General features: G+C 46.3%; 1 protein-coding gene and 1 long non-coding RNA gene across 15 annotated transcripts in view; one reads left to right on the plus strand and one right to left on the minus strand.

Moving 5' to 3' along the window:
• PRKAG2 (protein kinase AMP-activated non-catalytic subunit gamma 2) overlaps window positions 1-20,444 on the plus strand; it is a 386,915-nt gene that overhangs the window by 257,875 nt on the left and 108,596 nt on the right. The window lies entirely within an intron of this gene.
• Window positions 1-20,444, minus strand: part of LOC125631218 (uncharacterized) — a 45,995-nt gene that overhangs the window by 14,599 nt on the left and 10,952 nt on the right. For 2 of the 6 annotated variants that reach the window (XR_012667304.1, XR_007354882.2), the window contains exon 3: window positions 11,237-11,277. The exons of 3 other annotated variants lie outside the window; for them this stretch is intronic. This is a non-coding gene — a long non-coding RNA (uncharacterized LOC125631218). Of the gene's footprint in view, window positions 1-8,236; window positions 8,502-11,236; window positions 11,278-20,444 lie in introns of all 6 variants that reach the window. One more of the 6 variants, XR_012667303.1, reaches the window with a different exon arrangement.

Raw genomic sequence — 20,444 nt, forward strand, 5'->3', positions numbered from 1 at the left:
ATTTTTCATATGATACCTTACAAGATAAGCTTTTGTACAAAATGTCACAACCATATATAAATGATGAATATGGGGGTTACAGGGTGCTACTTTGAGGTACAGTGTGTCATGTGGCCCATTCTTGGAGCATCATTGGTACCAGGATTGGTACTCATCTCATGGTCGGGATGGGGGCCGGTGGCTTGGCGCCTACTGGCTACCAATGCCCTATGCTTATGCCTAGTGGTCTCCATGGAATCCGTGGGGTGTTCCTCGATCACAGAGGTCATACTCCTCATCGCATTCCAAGGTGAGATCACTGGTTAGGTTGTTGACTGGGGCCATCATCCCATCACAGGTTTAGGCATCAGTGAGCCTTCACCTTGTGGAGCCTTTGGAGGCATCCCATCCAGGTCCGCCACTCTAGGAATGGGCTCTGGCACAGTTAACCACTTCCTCTTTGTCCCCAGACAATTCAGCAGTGCTTGGGTCTTCTCTCCTTCCGCACCTGAGAACTATCAGGAACTTTTGTGGTGTGTGGTTGCTTTTACTTAGTCATTCAGGCATAGCTCCTGCAGGAGAATACCCATCAGTTATTGGACATCCTGTAACAGTCTGCCCTGGGAGAGTGGCCCTCTTTATTAACAGTGCACTCCTGGAAGTTCTTTGGAGCATGCTCTTGAATGCCATCTATTGCAAAGCATTTAGAGAAACAGTGCTTTGTACTGGTGCAAGGATTTGAGGGCTTTTACTCCCACCCAGCCCCTAATTCCCTGATCATAACTTTGGTGAATGACAGAGGTTGGCAGTACAGATTTTAGTCCACCCCTAAGGTGAAGGACTCTAAGAGGTTGGGCTTAGTGAGTAAAAAGACCTATACCTCCTTGTCCCTGAAAATGCAGATTTCAGGCATTGTTGTCCAAATATGACTTTGTGAATTGAGGCAGCTATGTGTAAGTTTACAGTTCAGCTGCCTGAAGCCTCCACGAAGGAATTTTGGGTGTTCATCACTGAAGGCTGGTTGGTGACCAAGACATCCATGCTAGATGTCATGGATACTTTGGCCTGAGTGATGACCTCAGCGGTGACCTTGAGAAGAGAGTTCTGGCTGCACTGCTCCCAGCAGGCTATAGAGGACTCGCCCTTTGACAGCTGGCTGCTCTTTATAGACAAAACTCTGCTCTCCTTCAAGGATTCAAGGGCCTACCTTGTGTTCCTTGGGAATGTATACACTAGCCGTGCAATGGCACCATTAGAGTGCTCAGCAACAGCAAGAATACCACCCACAACACCTGTTTTGACAGTCTTCCCCTTCCTCAAAACAGCAGGACTACTATGGGTGGCGGGTGAACCCCTGCTTTGGGGAGGCTAGCCCGCCGGTCCAGGCCCCGCCCCCTCACACACCAGAGTCCCGACCCCCTCCCCCCACAGAAGCCCTGAGGGAGCTCCCCCTTTCCCCCCGCAACTGGAGGAGCCCTGGCCCGCCCACCCCAGCCACACCAGGCTGAGCTGCGGGCCCACCACCCCTGACATGTCAGGCAGGCAGCATCAGCAGGCAGTGGGGACCTCGGGGAAGGGGCAGGCCCCCGCGGCCCAGGTATCCGATGGCAGGTCGGCGGCAGCGCCAGGGAAGGTCTTTATACCCACCACCCATGAGGACTACCCATAAGTCCCAGAGGAGATGGCATTTGGGTCCTGGGTTCAGCCAGTCAACCTAACCTCCTTTCGCATCTTCCAGGAATCCATTTTGACTCATTTGGTCAGAGCAGAGACATGGTGGTACTGGCGCGGCCCAGAGGTACATGCTCCTCGCTTCTGTGGCCCTAGCCCCTCAGGAGCCAACGGGATTGGCTGCCCTTGCCCAGGGAGGTGGGGCTGGAAATTTCCTCCCAGAGGTGACACTTGGGGCGGTCACATGGCCCCCCTTTACATTGTGTCTCCCCCCACATCAGCATGCATAAGTAGTCTCTGATTCCACAGGTCATCCTCAAGCTGAAAGCTGATCAGGCCAAGATCATCCTCATTGCCTCAGTGTGGTCAAGGAAGTGTTGGTTCTCTGATCTTCTCATGCTATCTATTCAGCCTCCCATATCCCTTCCTCTCCATCCTGACCTCTCGGACTCAGCTCTAAGATTTCTTGGTGTGGCTGTTCCATGATTGAATGAAGAGGAAGAGCAATGTTCGGCAGCTATTTGAAGGTTCTACTCTGTATTAGAAAGCCCACTAGCAGCAGCAGCTGCTGGCCTGGACCCCAGCTCTGAAGGCAGTCCTGCTGCCAGCAGCAGCGCAGAAGTAAGGACGACATGGTATGTTATTGCCACCCTTACTTCTGTACTTCTGCCTGCAGAGCTGGGCCCTCGGTCAACAGCCGCCGCTCTCCGGCCACCCAGCTCTGAAGGCAGCAGTGCAGAAGTAAGGGTGGCAATACCATACCATGCCCTTTTGTACTCCTGCTAGCAGAGCGCTGCCTTCAGAGCTGGGCGCCTGGCAAACAGCTGCCTCTCTCCAGCGCCCAGCTCTGAAGGCAGTGCAGAAGTAAGGATGGCAATACTATGACCCCCCCCTAAAATAAACCCCCCTGAAACTCCCTTTTGGGCCTATTCAGCTAAATGGCAGCGATTCTTGCTGTGGTCATTGGCATTCAGAGTTCAACCAATGTTGGCTTCTATTCAGGATATATTGGAATACTTGCTGCATCTTCTGTCATCGGGCCTTGTGCTTAACTCTCTAAGGGTGCATCTGGCAGCTATCTCAGCGTTTCATTCCCCTGTTCATGGAAGATTTAGCTTTTTCCAATGCCCTGCTTGCAAGATTATTAAAAGGGCTTCTTTGTCTCCATCCCCTGGTATGAGAGTTGGTTTCTCTGAATGACCTTAACATGGTGGCTTTGATGGAACCTCTGTTCCAGCCTTAGGCATCTTCTCTTTTTTGTGTCAGAAACATGCATTCCTCGTGGTGATAACATACGCAAGGACGGTCTGTGAGTTGCAGACTCTGAGGGTAGATCATCCTTATATGCAGTTCTCCAAAAACAGTGACTTAATGACTGCACCTAAAGTTTTTGTCTAAAGTAGTCTCTCAGTTTTGTTTGAACTAGGTGGTATATTTACCTGTGTTATTTACTAAGCCACATTCATTTTCAGAGGAGCAACATCTCCACATGTTAGATGTCTGATGATGTCTAAAATTCTACCTGGAAAGGACTAAAACATTTCATGCTTTGCCTTGCCTGTTTGTGTCATATGTGTATTGTATGAAGGGGGCAAGTGGTCTCTTCACAAACAAATCTCTAGGTGGAAAGCATCTTGTATCAAGACTACATATAAAATACCTTTGACTATGCCTCCCCCGTGGGTGTGAGCTCATTCTAAGAGAGTGAAAGCTCCATCAATAATGTTCCTAAGCAACGGCTCAATACTGGACATTTGCAAAACTGCTATGTGGTCACCAATACATATGTTTATGAACCATTATGCCATACAACATCATCCAAAAACTCTTGTGAACTTTGGGAAGGTGGTTCTGCAATGTTTGTTAGACTCTGAGATCCACCTCCTGTGGGTCCTGCTTGTGAGTCATGTAAGTGGAATACACAGCTGCATCTAGTCAAAGAAGAAATGATTACTTACTGTAACTGTGGTTCTTCAAAATATGATGGAGATGTGTATTCCACAACTCACCCTTTGTCCCCTCTGCATCGGAGTCTAGTCTCCGGGCGTGTGGTATAAAGGGACTAAATTGGGGTCAAGACAGCACTGTCTCATATATAGGGCCCTTTCAAATTCATGGCCATGAAAAATGTGTTACAGACTGTGAAATCTGGTCTCCCCCAGTGAAATCTGATCTTTTGTTTGCTTTTACCTTATACCATATAGATTTCATGGGGGAGTCCAGTGTTTCTCAAAATGGGGATCCTGACCCAAAAGGGAGTTTCAGGGGGGTTTATTTTAGGGGGGGGTCATAGTATTGCCATCCTTACTTCTGCACTGCCTTCAGAGCTGGGCGCTGGAGAGAGGCAGCAGTTTGCCAGGCGCCAAGCTCTGAAGGCAGCGCTCTGCTAGCAGGAGTACAAAAGGGCATGGTATGGTATTGCCACCCTTACTTCTGCACTGCTGCCTTCAGAGCTGGGTGGCCGGAGAGCGGTGGCTGTTGACCGAGGGCCCAGCTCTGCAGGCAGAAGTACAGAAGTAAGGGTGGCAATAACATACCATGTCGTCCTTACTTCTGCGCTGCTGCTGGCAGCAGGACTGCCTTCAGAGCTGGGGTCCAGGCCAGCAGCTGCTGCTCTCCAGCTCTACAGCCAGCACAGCCGCCAGCAGCAGCACAGAAGTAAGGGTAGCAGTACCGCAACCGCCCCCTACAATAACCTTGAGACCCCCCCCCACAACTCCTTTTTAGGTCAGGACCCCTACACTTACAACATCGTGAAATTTCATATTTAAATAGGTGAAATCATGAAATTTACTATTTTAAAACTCCTATGACCATGAACTTGACCAAAATGGACTGTGTATTTGGTAAGACCCTCCTCCTATAGCCAGGGGAGGGCTATGGCCATGAGGTACAATCCCTGCCTCCTCTGAGTACTGCAAGGCAAAATTCTCTGGTTCCCATGCACTGGGTGCACACACCTAAGTGGAATAAACGTCCGCCTCACCTCTCGAAGAACCAGTTACAGTAAGTAACCATTTCATCTCATGAAAGGAGGCCATGTTATAACAGTAATGTAATGTGTACTGCCCAGTTCAGCATAAAACTGCATCTAAAGGAAGGACTGTTCATGATGATTTGCAAGCTATATTTTTGCAGTTTAAGGCAAGAATACAGAAAACTATTTACCATCTAGGCTGTTCATTACAAGAGAGTAGGGATTCGGGACCAAACCCCTTCATGAAAAGCATAGCACAGATCCCACAGAACCTGAACTTGCCATTCCACTGTGTCACCCCCTCTTAACTGCTGACCCAGATGTGGAGCAGAACTGGCAGCCATAAATGGGGTGCAGGCTGGGATCCACAGGAGAAAAATCTATGGATTCTTAACCATCCACAGGTTTCCCAGTCCCTCTCCTGCCTTTGTGACACTGCTGCATATTGTACCCCCACACGCAATATCTCAGGTCCTCTCCACAACGTTGCCTGTAATCACCTACAATGTTTTAAGACTTGTAAGTCCTGACTGGCCTTGAAGGGAAATGTGCTGTACCAAGTGGCCATTCCTATGACTCTTCCTCCCCTCCTCCTTTCCTAGTCTCATCCCTTGCCTAGGAGAAATAGGGTCTATTTCAGCAGCTATGAAAAGATTGCTGCAAAAAGGAAGGGAAAATACCACAACCACCTTTCCCCTGAACACACCTTGCTTCACTCCACTCCCTGTGATACTTGGATCTTGCAGATTTCTGCCTAAGCAGGAAGGGAGCATTTAGCTCTCTAAAATGGACCCTGTGTCTACCTTTAAAAAAAAAATATGGCAAGCAGCCAGAGTTGGCAATTGGAAAATCAGCTGCATTGGGGTGCTGACTCATAATGGGACTAGATACCATCTCAGCAGCAGCTTGGAAAAATGTTTTCATTGTGTTGGTGCAGTGAACACAAAATATTTATTCTTTGAGCATATTCACAGCAGTGTTTTCAACTGGAACTAAGGGTCAGGTCATGTGTTTTTACGATGGCAGTGATTTGTATAGTGCCAAAGATGTGCACAGTTCTTTATCGTTGTAAAAATAAGACAAGGCCCCAGCCCTGTAGATCTCACAATCTAATATATAAAAGCAAAACAATGGCACAATCAGTAAAAATACTAAATTATAAGGCGGGGAGTACTGGGGAAGAGGGAGGTCATGACAACAAGGAGACAGGGTCAGAATTCTCTGGAGAGAAGAGCTTTTAACTTGATCGCTTGCATATGTAGCGTTACAATCAAATAAGTTATTAATTTTTAAAGTTTTATTTATTATTACTTTTCAGATTAGAAGTTGGCTGAAAGTGGGGACCTTTGGGGGAATCTAGAAATGTGCCATTTCCCTGTGCCCCATAACAGAAAAAGTTAAAAATTATGATTTAAAGTTTTGTGTGCATGGTGCTGTGCAGACAAATAATAAACCGGATCCCCGACCTGAGGAGCTTACTGTGCAAGGGCCTGACCCTGCAAACATTACCACATGTGGTACTTATTATCATGAGCATCAACAGGACTATTCATGGTTGTAAGTACTTCTTCCAGTAGTGTTTGCAGGATAGTGTCTAAGTGTAGCCATAACACTATTAGTGATGACGACACACAGAAGGAGGGACATTGAGGGAAGGTTGGCTGAAGGTTACAATAATTCGTAATTTTGTGGTTGCTCTGGGTTGCTATGTACGTCTTTTGCTGGTTCGTAGTTTGGTTGTGTTTAGAAAATGATTATGGCCCTGATCCAGGAAAACACTTAAATACATGCTTAACTTTAAGCACATATATAGTCCTGTTGACTTCACAAGAACTGCTCACGTGCTTAAAGTTAAGCACATGCTTTAAATGCTTTGCTGGATCAGGGCTTATATAAATGTATTTGTTAAAAGATTTAAAAGATGACTAGGAGGGATATTGGGGATGAGAAGAGAAGATGACTGCAGAAGTGGAGTGGAATAACAGGTGGTGAATTTGAGGCAAGCACAAGAAATTGGAGATGAGGAGTGAAGGAAGAGAATAGGAGAAAGAGGGGGAAGACAAGGATCAGGGAAGGAGATGATAGTTTGGCCACAAAGAGTCAGAAACAATTGGTGAAGTCAGGCTCAATCATTGGGCAGCCATGAGAGCAGTAAGAGCAGGTGGCTGCAAAGGTACCACCCTGATGCTCCTCTGGTGGTGGGGTCTACTGGCTAAGCCTGGGGATTGTTATTTATTTAGAAATTTTAATGATGCCCATTGCCTCAGCACCTGGGCCCCTTATATCACTGCCCTTTACAAAGAAACAGTCCCACAAAAGAAAAAATACAGTAACAGGCGTCTCACCGGCTCACATCTGTTAAGCATTCCGGTGGGGTCAATCAAGAACTTGTCCTAGCCCCTAAGTTTTACACTATGACCTGAAGCTTACCAAATTTTGGTTCTGATGGACCTCTGGAGGGAGCAATTTTCAGATGTGTGAATCCTCCATTGAAAACGCATGGTCTTTCCTCTTGCAGTGTTTAACCTCAGAAATAGACAGCATGAGCAACCAAGAGGATCTTAGCCACCATGACGGTACAAAGGGAGAGCAGCACAAGCTGATCACCAAACAGTTCTCCTCACTTATAGATATGGAGGTTACACTTTGAAGAGGGAATACCATTGCCCGCTCTTTATACCTTTCAGCAGACGCATCAGCATTTGGCTGTTTCAGTCTTGTGGAAATGTATTGGGATACAAAGAACATTTGATCCAGAGTGAGGTTGGGTGGTCTAATGGTTAGAGCATTAGCTTGGGATCTGAGAGTTCCTTGAGTGGTTACAAACGTGTATTCCAGTCAGCCAGCGGGCTTTCTGTAGTAGAACCCATCAGGGTGACACATGCGCCCTGCACTTCCTCGTGGCCTCTCCCAAGACTACATAAGGGCAGCGCTGGCCCAATCCTCCTCAGTTCCTTCTCAACACCTGTGGCCTGAGTCGAAGTTCAGTGTGAGGTTTACCTTGCGGTTACTGCATCAATGAGTTTTCTCCCTGCCTTTTTTGTGAGTAGCTAGTAATTAGCAGTTAGTACCCAGTGGTTAGTTCATTTCATATGAAGCCCTGTGGTATGTTCTCACCAGGCTTTAAGCACTGCCTGTCATATGGGGTAGCTATCCCAAATAATGACCCCCAAATGCACTGCCTTTTGTGTCTAGACAAGGGACACAGTAAAGAGAGGTGCAGTATTTGCCATTCTTTCAGTAAAAGAGCGCAGATAGCCAGATATCTGAATCTTAAATAGCACCTCTTGCAGAGGGTGATGAGGCCCATTTCAGCCCCAGGGCCTTCGTTGCATTGCCTGGCCCCTCATGCAGCTGCTGAGGTTACAGTGGTTTCTGACAGGCCTCATGACTAAGACTTTACTTGGAGAAAAAGGCTGATCTTCCTCCCTGGGGCCTCCATGAACGAGGACTCATGAAACAAACCAAAACTGTTCCAGATTGAGGAGAGACTTTCTCCTCTTTCTCAAAGAAGAGCTTGAAACATCACCAGGATTCCTCAGGTACTCAGGGTGGAGCTGGGCCCTTAACCTATATCTCCCCAGTATCACAGCAAAAACATATCAGTACCTTACTGTCAAGTCCAGTACCAGCTGTGGAATGGCCATTGAGTCCGGAACCAATGCACACAACTGCAGCACTGAAGCTGTCAGGACCAACAAGTTCACAGGCTTATCAGGCAGCAACTGATTTGCTTTGCTTCTCCGAGCCAGGCTTTCTTGTGGTACACGAGTCCTTTGTAGTGGAGATGCCCCTACTGTTGCTGGCTCATTTGGATCTGTTGCTTCAGTGCACAGGCTACCATCTGTGCTGGTGTTGGTACCAGCTAGGAAGCCTACAAAAGATGTGACTTCAGTACCGTCTTTCGCACTGACACTCTCCCATGTCAGTACTCAGTTATGCCTCAACTTCAACAATGGTGTCTCTTTTAGCACCCACAGCTTTGGTACCAGGGCATTTCTCTGACAGGGTACGAATGATACTTCATGCTTTGGCACCAGTGTTGAAGTCCATCCTGGCACTGAGTGTCGACATAGTCCACTCAACATCTTGTGGGGCGTTTACAGTACTAACTACAATGTTGTCATAAATACAAAGGGAAGAGTAACCACCTTTCTGTATACACAAAAAGAAAAGGAGTACTTGTGGCACCTTAGAGACTAACCAATTTATTTGAGCATGAGCTTTCGTGAGCTACAGCTCAATAAAATCCCTCCCGGCCAGAGGCAACATCCTGTTACCTGTAAAGGGTTAAGAAGCTGAGCTAACCTGGCTGGCACCTGACCCAAACGACCAATAAGGGGACAAGATATTTTCAAATCTTGCTGAGGGCGGGGCGGGGGGAAGGCTTTTGTTTTGTGCTCTTTGTTTACAGTGGTTGTTCTCTCTTGGGACTGAGAGAGGTCAGACAGTAATCCATCTTCTCCAACCCATCCTAATCCAAGTCTCCAATATTGCAACCAGTATAGTTAAGCCAGGCAAGGCGGATTAGTTTATCTTTAGTTTTATGTGAATTTTCCCTGTGTTAAGAGGGAGGTTTATTCCTGTTTTCTGTAACTTTAAGGTTTTGCCCAGAGGGGGATCCTCTGTGTTTTGAATCTGCTGTGGAGAAAGATTTATTCTGCCTTGTCTCTCCAGACATACATAGCTAATCAGCAGGTTCTTTTATCAAAGAATGACTTTGTAAACTGAGTCACATCTAAATTCACTGAAAAACTCCCTGAAGATGCAAAGGAAGAGTTTAAGGCTTTTCTGGCAGAAGGTCCTCTAGCAGTCACATCAATGATCCATTGGTGCTTGACACAGCAGATGCTTCTTCTAGGGTACAGCATCTGCAATAACAACTAGAAGAGCCTCTTGGTCACAAAAATTCCAGTATAGCCCCTAACATCCAGCATCCCTTTGGATGGTCAGTTTCTGTTCTTTGAAAAAACTGAAGAGATTTTACACTCATTTAAGGACTCCCGTGCTACACTCTGTTTGTTAGGAGTCTATACACCAGCCTGCAAGAGTGGCAGGACAGGGCCCAGGAATCATAGCAGTATCAACGGTAATACAGGCAAGCAGTATTACAACAGTACTACAGGCAACCTACTTACACTTCTAGGCAACATGTCTTTCCAAAGAGGAGACGTAAATCAGAGGAAGAGACCCTCTGGCTCCAACTCCAACCAGCCAACTTGTCCTTAGTTATCCTTTGGTAAGCAACCCTTTTGACTTCCACCTTGAGGACAGCAGTCAAGTTACTGGCGATCTTCCTGTCATTTCTGTCCCATTTGGGGCCAGATTGTCCCACTTTCTCAATGCTTGGGAAGCCGTAACCATGGACAAATAGGTCTTAAGCACTATGCAATTGGGATACTCTATCCATTTTTTCTTAATCCCCTCTACTTGCCCACCTGTCCCATCCCTTTTCAGGTGCCCTCTCATGAGTTGCTGCTTCCACAAGAAGTTCAGACTCTACTTGCTTTAGGTGCCATGGAAGAAGTCCCCCTTCAACATCAGGGCAAGGGGTTTTACTCACGGTACTTTCTGAGACCTGTACTCAATGTTCAGAATCACAACAAGTATATCAAATACATGAGATTTCATATGGTCATCCTAGTGACAATCCTTTCCTCGCTAGATCGAAATAATTGGTTTGGTGCCCTGGATCTTCACAACACTTACTTCCATGTGGCAGTATTGCCAAGCCACAGGAAGTGCCTGAGATTCATGGTTGCAGTACTCCCTTTGGTTGTCCTCAGCCCTGCCTGAATTCACCAAATACTGGGCATAGATGCTGCCTATTTGAGGAGGGAGGGGATTCATGTCTTCCCTCTACCTCGACCACTGGCTAGTGTGAGGCAGATCTGAAGGCCAGGTTCTGCACCACATCCAGTTCTTGAATTCTGATATGGGACTCCTTTAATCTGTCATGTTGAAGTTGTTCCACTGTGTATAAATAGAATCACTGGAGCAGAGTGACTGGACCCTAGGTCTGCCACTTCCCAGGTGCGAGGTAGGTGCCCTAACCACCAAGCTGTAGAGTCACTCTCTCTCTCTTTTTGCCCAGTGATTCTAGGTATTTATCCAAAGTGGAGAGATTAAGGGAGCCCCACATCAGAATATCCCATAGCTAAGTGGTTAGAGAACCCTCCTGAAGGGTGGGAGACCACAGTTCAAATCTTTTCTCCCTCTCAGACAGAGAGGGGAATTGAGTGTACCTCTCCTACATCCCAGCTGAATAGTTCTAACCACTTGGCTAAAAGTGGTAACGTGGTCACCATTCCCACCCAGATTTTGAATGAGACCCAACCTGGCAGGCGTGCTTAGAGGTCATCTACCAGATTGGGTCTCACAGGTGAGATATGCGCTCTTCTGCCTACCTTCCCCCAGTTCGTGGATCTCACTGGAGCTAAAGTGGGAGATAGGCATCTGGATTTCTAGAATATGGCAGAGACAGAAACTCAGACGAGCAGAGAACTTTTATAGCAAAAATGTAGCCACTAAGTGTAGGCACCTACAGGATGAGGTGGCAACTGAGTGAGGTTTTTGTGGATCACAGTGATGCCCAAAACTGGGACTTACCTTTCTGAGTACATCTGTGGATCTGGGCCTCAGTTCCCAATCTATAAAAAATGGAGATAATATTTCCTTACCTCACATGGAGTTGTGAGGCACTCGGATAGTATGGTAATAAGGGCCATATAAATATCATAGATAGGAATATATGCTATCTATCTAACTATTAACTATACACTTTAATGCTAAGGAAGGAGATAAAGTAGTATAGATCGCCACCCTGTTATTAGACTCTGACTTGAAGTAAAGATTTACATATAGGATCACTACTGAGGTAGGTCACTGATCTGGCTCCCCAAGTTTAGAGTTTCCTCCTAAACAATTCAGAAATATATTCAGAACTGATAATTTTCAAATAATTAGCATACGACTTTCTGATAAAAGCACAATGAACAAATTAGTACGCATACATGTTCACTGGCTATGAAATTGTGAACCACTATGTAGGCTTTTATTTATTTACTTTAAATAAATGTTTTTAGCTCTAGTGGTTGTGAAAATAACATTAGATACATAAACATAAATGCAGAGGTGTGGGCTGGCATCTACAGAGAGCTTTAAATAACACCTATTACAAAAATAATAAATATTAATTCCCCTCAAACACCACCACCTATTCTGAGCTCTAGGTGACTTTACCAAAAGTTAAAAATACAGTCAAAATAAAATTAAAACCCGCTTCTCCACCTTCGTAAGTTAAAATAGTAACAACGAATAACCAACTACAGAAACATCAAAGCCAAACCAACCCTCCTTCCTTCATTGTATCCCGGTCTCTCCAAAGGAATCTTGCAGTAAGTATGCCATGAAGGACAACATATCTGGAACTCTCTCCCTCAATCCAAAATTGCCAAAATCAGAGGGCCCTTCACGGAGACTGCCCTGTCAGCAGCTTCTTCTCTTTTATACTAAAGAGACACTTGCTTGAGCACCTACACTGATCACAACTGTGGCAATATGGCACAGGGAGCGAGGTAGTCTCTCTGTTAGGCTAGTACAAAGCTCTGAGAGCTGTGAAACAAACCACTTACCTCAGTAGGTCATTGTAGTGCTTCCTCCCTGTCAGCCTTGGAAAGAGTCAAAGCTCCAGAGCCCAAACTACATATTTCTCTGAGTTATTTTACCAAGGTTATGGATGAGTCAGTATTGGGCTTGAGACTAAAAGTATGCATTTTTTTACTCAGCTATCTTTATAATATAGCCTTGCAGACTTGTCACAAATGTCCATCAGTCTCGGTATCAAATATCTACTCACCCACCTTTCTCCTGGATGATGATGATGAAGAAAAAAATTGATTTAATCAAAAAATATACCTAAGTAAAGTGATCCAGTCATTTTAGGCTTTAAAATCAAATGGTTTGTTTATACAGTGCCTAGCACAATGGGGTCAGGGTCCATGAATAGGGCTCCTAGGCTCTATGGTAGTAAATAATATTTGGCAGATAGTAAATTTGTTGAATTTAAATCAGATTTGGCCAGTTGTGGAGCAGTACTTGTTTTACCTCATTTATTGGTACTCAAAATATTTGCTGAAAGTGAAAAATTAAGAGCCTATGGGTTATTCACACAGGGCTAACTTCTCCAGGGTACCTAGCATTCTGGCCTGCATCCAGCAAGGCACTGAAGCAAGGGCTTAGCTTTAATATAAATAATCCCATTGACTTCAGTGGGTCAGGATGAAGCCTGGGGTAGGCTAGGCTCACAGGTAAAGAACCCTCTTCCCTTGCCCATTTTGAACATCACAGTATTTTTGGAGTGCCACCGTAAGTATAATTTAAATTGGTTTGTCACACAACCCTGTGTGTTGGCTTGCACTGCAAATATCAGTTTAAATCTCTGCCTGTCATCTTCCTGCTACAGCTCCTTGTCAGCTAGTTTGCCTACTCCCCATGCTATGGTAAGAGACAAGGTCAGTTTATGTAGGTTTGAAAGAGGAAGAGGAGCAGGCTTCAGACTCAAGAGCACTGAGCAGAGCATGTGTGTATACCTACAGTGTACATTTTTAAGGATATACAGTACAGACATATAAGAAGGGGACATGTAAAATCTGAAACAGGTTTTAATATTAGGTAACTGTGATGGTTCTGAGGTACCCAGGACTCTGAATCACATTTTTACCACTCCCCCCCGCCTTGAGTGAGAGGGAGACTTGCTTGTGCGTAACTGGGTATCAGTTCCCTGTCACCAGCAGCACAGGTGCCGATTTTCCAATGTGCCAAGGGGTGCTCGACTCCTGGTTCTGCCCCAACCCCCAACCCCACTCCACTCCTTCCCCCCAAAGCCCCACCCCCATCCACCTCTTCCTGCCGTGTTCCACCCCCTCCCCCGAGCACACCATGTCCTCACTCCTTCCCCGTCCCACCCCGCATGCTACAAAACAGCTGATTGCAGCAGGGAGGGAGTGGGAGGTGCTGATGGGCAGAGCCCGCCAGCAGGCTGGAGGCTCTGGGGGGAGGGGGAGGTTCTGATGGGGGCTGCCGCTGGGTGCTCAGCACCGACCATTTTTTCCCTGTGGATGTGCCTTTGACCATCATCCTGTTAGTCACCAAAACACTCCTTTCTGGACCATGTCAGCCCTTATTTTGCCTTGCAAGTTAACAATAGGTGTACTCCAGCCCCGAGACCCTTTGAAGCATTCCCTTGTAGTAGCATATCCACTGAACACTCACCAAAATACTTGGTGTGCTGTCCCTATGGTAGGGGTGGGCAAACGTTTTGGCCCGAGGGCCACATCGGGGTTGTGAAACGGTATGGAGGGCTGGGTAGGGAAGGCTGTGCCTCCCCAAACAGCCTGGCCCCCACCCCCTATCCGCCCCTTTCCACTTCCCGCCCCCTGACTGCCCCCCTCAGAACCCTCCTGCTCCTTGTCCCCTGACTACCCTGACCCATCCACCCCCCCACCGCTTCTTGTCCCCTGATCACCCTCTCCCAGGACCCCCGTCCCTAACTGCCTCCCCCCAGGACCCCACCCCCTATCCAGCCCCCCTGTCTCCCCCTTCCCCCACCAGGACCTTCCCATCTAACCCCCCCACTCCCTGTCTGCTGACCGCCCCCCTCCCCGAACCTCTGCCCCATTCGACTGCCCCCCCCACGACCCCTTACCATGCTGCTTAGAGCGTCAGGACAGGCTTGTTGGAAAGCCTGGCAGGTGGGTGGGCGCAAGCAGGTGGGTGCATGCTCGTGCAGCAGCATGGCTGCAGGGGAGGGAGGACAGCGGGGGAGTGGCCAGGGGCAAGCCTCCCTGGCCAGGAGCTCAGGGGCCGGGCAGGACGGTCCTGCGGGCCAGATGTGGCCCACGGGCTGTAGTTTGCCCACCTCTGCCCTATGGGAACAGTGTACACACTACCTTGTATGATTCAACTCAGGATCATCATTTAACAAGAAGTTAATGATCAAAGATTCAAGAGATAGTGAGTAAGGATAACGGAATAAAGTAAAAGCTGTTTTATCTGGCACTTCACCAACCAGAAATCTCTATAAACCAACATTTCTGATCTTTACTGAAATTCCGGGTTTATAGTTGGTTTGGCATGGGGCTGGCAGTGGGTTGGGGTGTGGGAGAGGATGTGGAACAGGGGTTCTGGGAGGGAGTTTGGGTGCAGGAGGGGGTTTGGGGCAGCGGGCTGGGGTGTGGGGTGCCGGATTCAGGGGGCGTTCACCTTGGGCAGCTCCCCACAAGCGGTGACCTGTCCGGGCTGCTCCTAGGCAGAGGCGTGGCAGGTGGCTCTGCGCGCTGCCTCCTCCCGCAGGCGCTGCCCTCGCAGCTCCCATTGGCCACGGTTCCCAGCCAATAGGAGCTGCAGAGCTAATGCTTGGGGCAGGGCCGGGGCAGCGTGTGAAGCTGCTTGCCGCGCGTCCGCCTAGGAACAGCCCAGACAGCTCGCCGCTTGTGGGGAGCTGCCTGACATGAGTGCCCGCTGAATACAGCACTCCGCACTTCCTCCCGCACCCCAATCCGCTGCCCCAAGCCCCTTCCCACACCCAAACTCCCTCCCTCTTTGTTAAACAGCATTTTTCACTTACCGGCACCTCCTATTCCCCCAACATGCCGGATAAAACAGCTTTTACTGTACATAAAAAATCATAACATGCTTTCTAGAGACTAAACTTAGTTTAACAAGCTATCTGCCTGTCGAAAGAAGTTTATCTCGCCTAAAGCCTTTTGCGGCATTTTCCACGGAGGTAGGTAGAGATCCAGTTTTCATGAATGTAAACACACTGCCTGTTTACTTTCCAGTTGGAAGATCAAAGGGTGTCTTTTTGCCTTCTTATATCCCTAAAGTTCATTGTCTGTACTGAGTCAGGATAGTTCCCATTGTGCTGTGCTGCTGCCCTTTTGATTTCATCTCCCCCTGTTTACTTCATATGTAGATGTGTAGCCATTGTATTAGCTTACAATGCTTTATTCACATGCTGACAGAGACAAATGAATAAACATCTTTCCTCAGACACAAAACATGTTTTTTGCAGTGTTGTAGTCATGTTGGTCCCAGGATATTAGAGAGACAAGGTGAGTGAGGTAATTTCTCTTACTGGACCAACTTCTGTTGGTGAAAGAGACCTGAAAAAGAGCTCTATGTAGCTCAAAAGCTTGTCTCTTTCACCAAAAGACGTTGGTCCAATAAAAGACATCACCCCCTTTGTCTTTTCTAGAAAACCTGTTTGTCAACTCTGCCTTGATACAGTCTTTAAAACACATTTTTGGTATACGTACATAGCTCCTTATGTAGTATTTGTACAAACATTTCACGTTGATAATAATGACCAACAAGCATGATGCTGGCTTTCATTAAGACATCATATGACATTCTTTGATGAGCCAGAATGTACAGGATATTCTTTTAACTCCCTTGCCAGTTGGCAGTGAGAGTTTTTTGGGTCACAGTAATATTCCTACATTTGTAGATGTATGTAATGTGTATTATAGCATCAGATATCTTAACCAGATACCTCTAGCTCTCTCCCCACAAATATATAACCTTTGCAATTCAGCCTTGAAATGTGTACTCAAAAACAATTTCACCATGTGTTTGCGTGTCCTAATTTATTACTAGCAAAACAGGTTAAAATGGTTTCCATTTTATATATTGTAGACATGTTCACCAAAAGCATTACATTTTTGTTACATATTGGTTGGAAGAGCTGTACTAAGATGCCAAAATTTTATGGCCCAAAATGCAAGTTTTGTGCTTAACTCAGTGGCACGATGCTGTAAGGGCATTCTATGTTTGTGCAAGATAATTGCTCCAGAGTCCTGAAGTTAGCCTTTCTGTTATGGATCAGTTACTGTTCCCATTGAAGTCGGTGGCAAAACTCCCAGTGGCTTCAGGAGGAGGATCGATTCTCTGAGATTCTCAACAATAGAACGGTAGGGAAAATATAGTAAAAATGCTTCAGAATAGTAAGTTCTCCATTTCATCCAGTTTCCTCATTCCTGACTCTGAGCTTACTATTCACATATGATGGTGATAGTTTAATTGTTCACAATGGGGTAAATTCTTTATTACACCCCTACTTTCCACTGAAATTAGTAGAGATTCACAGGCGTAATTGAAGGCACAATGTAGCCTACTGTTTTAATATTTTAACTACTGAAATTAATATTATATCTATTACGGATAAGGATGGCAGAACAGCTGCAGCTGGGAGACTATTTAATGGTGGTAAACTGGGAAAGCATTCCCCATCTAAACAATTCTACTTGGGACTGCTGGTGAATACAAACTTCTAGTGATGTGTCAAGGCAGATGGAGAAAAAACCCTTTCAGGGAAGCCTTCCTTCACAAAAAATTATGAAAAATGTGCTGTTTCTAAGAGGCCCATCAACCATAGCCTCTAAGTGCCAAATACAATAATTAAGATTGGCATCATGTTATCAATGTCAGACTTTATTGTGAATTCCTTTTTTATTTTTTCCCAGTCCTTGGGCACTTTGCTTCCTAATTTATTTGTGTGTGCACACATACATGAGATTTTCTGTTCTTTGAATATGGTGGGAGCAGGTGGGTTTTCCATTATGCTCTGAAGACTGTCGAACTTGTCCTTAAACTTCTCTCTTCTGAAAGGCCAGAATTTCTCAAACCTTTGAAAGCTAAATCACCCTTCAGCAAAATGAAACCAATTGTGCTGCTCTTCAGCCCTGCTGTATGTTATTAAATACACACACATCTTAATTTACACATTTTCTGTGCCCTTACTTCAGCTAGTTCTTTGTGCCCCCTGGGGGGATGTGCCCTGCAGTTTAGGAAATGGCATTCTGTTCTATATACTATTCTATATAGGTTCTTATATCATGCTCATCGCCATAGTATCTGAGGCACAGGCGTTGACTTTCCAATGTGCTGGGGTGGTGCTCTCCCCCAGCTTTGCCCCAGGCCCAGACCCCACTCCACCCCTTCTCCGACATATCCCTGCCCTGCCTCTTCCCGCCCCGTTCCTCCCCCTCCCCCAAGCACGCTGCATCCTTGAACCTCCTGCACGCTGCAAAACAGCTGATTGTGGCAGGTGGGAGGCACAGTGAGGGAGAGGTTCTGATGGGGGGGCTGCCGGTGGGTGCTCCGCACCCTCCATTTTTTCCCTGTGGGTGCTCCAGCCGCGGAGCACCCATGGAGTCGGCACCTGTTCTCTGAGGACTTTCCAGTAAGTGAATCAATCAACATGATTGCATATCCGTCACTTGTTGTTTATTCTCTTATCTTCTTCTCTCCAGGGGAAGAGTCATGTGCAGTGGAGGGTCTTGTGTTGGTAAGGTTTCTTTAAAAAAAAAAAAAAATCTGTTGCTATGAGTTTGTTAGAGACAGCAAAGCCAAAGAAATGTGCCTTGCACTTAGAGCAGAAAGAGGTAAGGTTTGTGATGACCACTAATTCTTGGTCATTTCACAATTGTGGGCTCTCACAAGCTTTGTCCTCCATCATAATTAGCTGCATTGTTCCAGAAGAGCACAGTTGTCACTGTGGGTCAAGAATGGAAAGGTCCAACCCATTGAGGACCTTTCAGATTAATTCAATGCTCTGTTCTCAACACCAGAAGTGAGCCAGTGGAGGGCATGGAGCATTGATGTGTGCAGTGCTCTCAGGGATTTGTTCTGGTAACAGGTTGGGACGCTGCGTTCTATACAAACTGGAATGTCTTGTTTGCTACCACCTTCGCACACAATCAGTAAATAACAATAATTATAGCATCTAATGTTTCAAAAGCCCTTTAAGACACGAGACAATTTTATAACATCCCCTCCAGATAGGGAAGAAAAACAGCTGAACGCAGTTTTTTGGATGAGACATCCCCTTCCTTACTAATTTCTTTGGGGATGGTGCAGAATGTCATCACTCCATGAGTCTTGCACCTGGGTCTGTGGAGTTCCCAATCAGTGGTCACCTCCTGCTCCTACCCAGTGGCTTGCTACTAACCAACTGAGTGGAGAGACCATGAAACCTGAAACTACATCAGGCAGGCCTCTCCCAGGGTCTGATTGGAGAAACATCAGGATCTCTGATAGGTGAGGGCTTCCTACTCCAACTCAGAAAGAAACAAGAAAGTTGTCCACACATCTGGGCTCTACCTGCCTGCTACACTGGACCCTGCCTTCTCACCTGACTTCTGGTTACTGCTTCCCTGCCTTGTTTCTGCTTTTCTGACCTGTTCCAGGTTCTTGATCCTTGCTCCCAGTCTCAGATTCCAACTCTGACTCTTGGTTCAACTCATGATTCTGATTTCAGCTCTGACCCTTGGCCCAACTCCCAACTAACTCCTGCTCCATCCACTAGACCCGGTGCCAATATCCCAGCCCCAACAGTTTGTGCAGACCATTACCCTAAGAGGTTGGCCTAGGAAAGGTATATGGATGGAGCCAATTGGCCAATCTCGGCTCCAAGAAGAACCAGGCTTGACTGAGTGGGCAGTCTGCCTCCAGGCTGCCAGCCTAGCACAACAGGATTAAGTTGTGCAATTGCTGAGAACCAACTGTTGCAGGAGCAGGCGAGCCAGCACCGCTCTGAGAATATAACGCTGTGGGCATAACCTGCAGAATCCACCCCCAGTAGCGTCCCTGGGTATCCTTTGCCAGAACGGTTTGATGGTAATCAGTGTTTCCAGGAATATATGAATCATTAGCGCCTTCAGTTCTAACTCTGTCCCCAGACATACACTTCTGACCATGCCAAGGTAGGCCTGGTAATTAGTCCACTGTCTGGGGAAGCATTGGATTGGGCCTGGCCTTGCTGAAAGGCAACAGCCTGATACCGTCAAACTGGGACCCTTTTCTTCAGTTGATATCATCAATGTATAGGGCCCTACCAAATTTGTGGCCATGAAAAATGCATAATGGATCGTGAAATCTGCTCTCCCTGGGAAATCTGGACTTGTGTACTTTTGTGTAAAGAGATCCTTTATTGGAAACTCCACACTTCCTGCACAGCTGTTCTGTGCAAAACCACCCATACACTCCAGGGTTTTAGTGGTGCTGAGGAGCTTGTGACCATCCCTTTGCACTCGGGTGGATTGCACCCTGTAAATGAAATGTGTGTTGTGTCCAAAGTTCACTGTATAGTTACATGCAGTTCCCATTTTTGTATGGAGAAAGATAAGGACCCACACCGTGGTGCTAACCTCAGCATTACTACATCCAGTGCATCAGGCTGCTAATAAACTATGAAAATCAGTTCTCCACAATTCACACTCTAGCAGACAAGTAGGAGATTTTGTTCATAGGTCAGCGAGCAGATCTAACCCTTTTTCTTTTCTGACCGCTTTAGTCTTTATGTATTTCTGGAGCAAGACTAATTAAACCAGAAACAAGGAATAACAATGTTTTAAATTAAATCTGCTTAAACACATTGCTACATAATAAGAATATTTTGGGCTTATTATATGACTAGAGAAAACTAAAATATGCACTGTTGCATTCTGAAGAGAATAGCTGTTAAACACTCCAGTTGTGTAAGACTGTAATTGTACCATGTAACATTAGCAAATGGTGGAAAAATTACCATTTGTAACTATTCGTGCATTCAAAATGGTTGTGCCTTGATTTGCATTTAGATGGGAATTCCTTCTTGTGGCTCTCAAATCTATTAGACTTCAAAAAGCAAGAGTTTTTTTCCCTTCTTTGAAGTACTTGCAAGGACATTAAACTTTACTGTTAAACTATCAGTTGTACAATTGGGTCCCCAAGCATAACGGGAACACTAATGTCAATGCCTTTTCTGCTAAGGAAG

The sequence above is a fragment of the Caretta caretta genome, chromosome 2, assembly GCF_965140235.1.
Source record: "Caretta caretta isolate rCarCar2 chromosome 2, rCarCar1.hap1, whole genome shotgun sequence".
Lineage (NCBI taxonomy): Eukaryota > Metazoa > Chordata > Testudines > Cheloniidae > Caretta > Caretta caretta.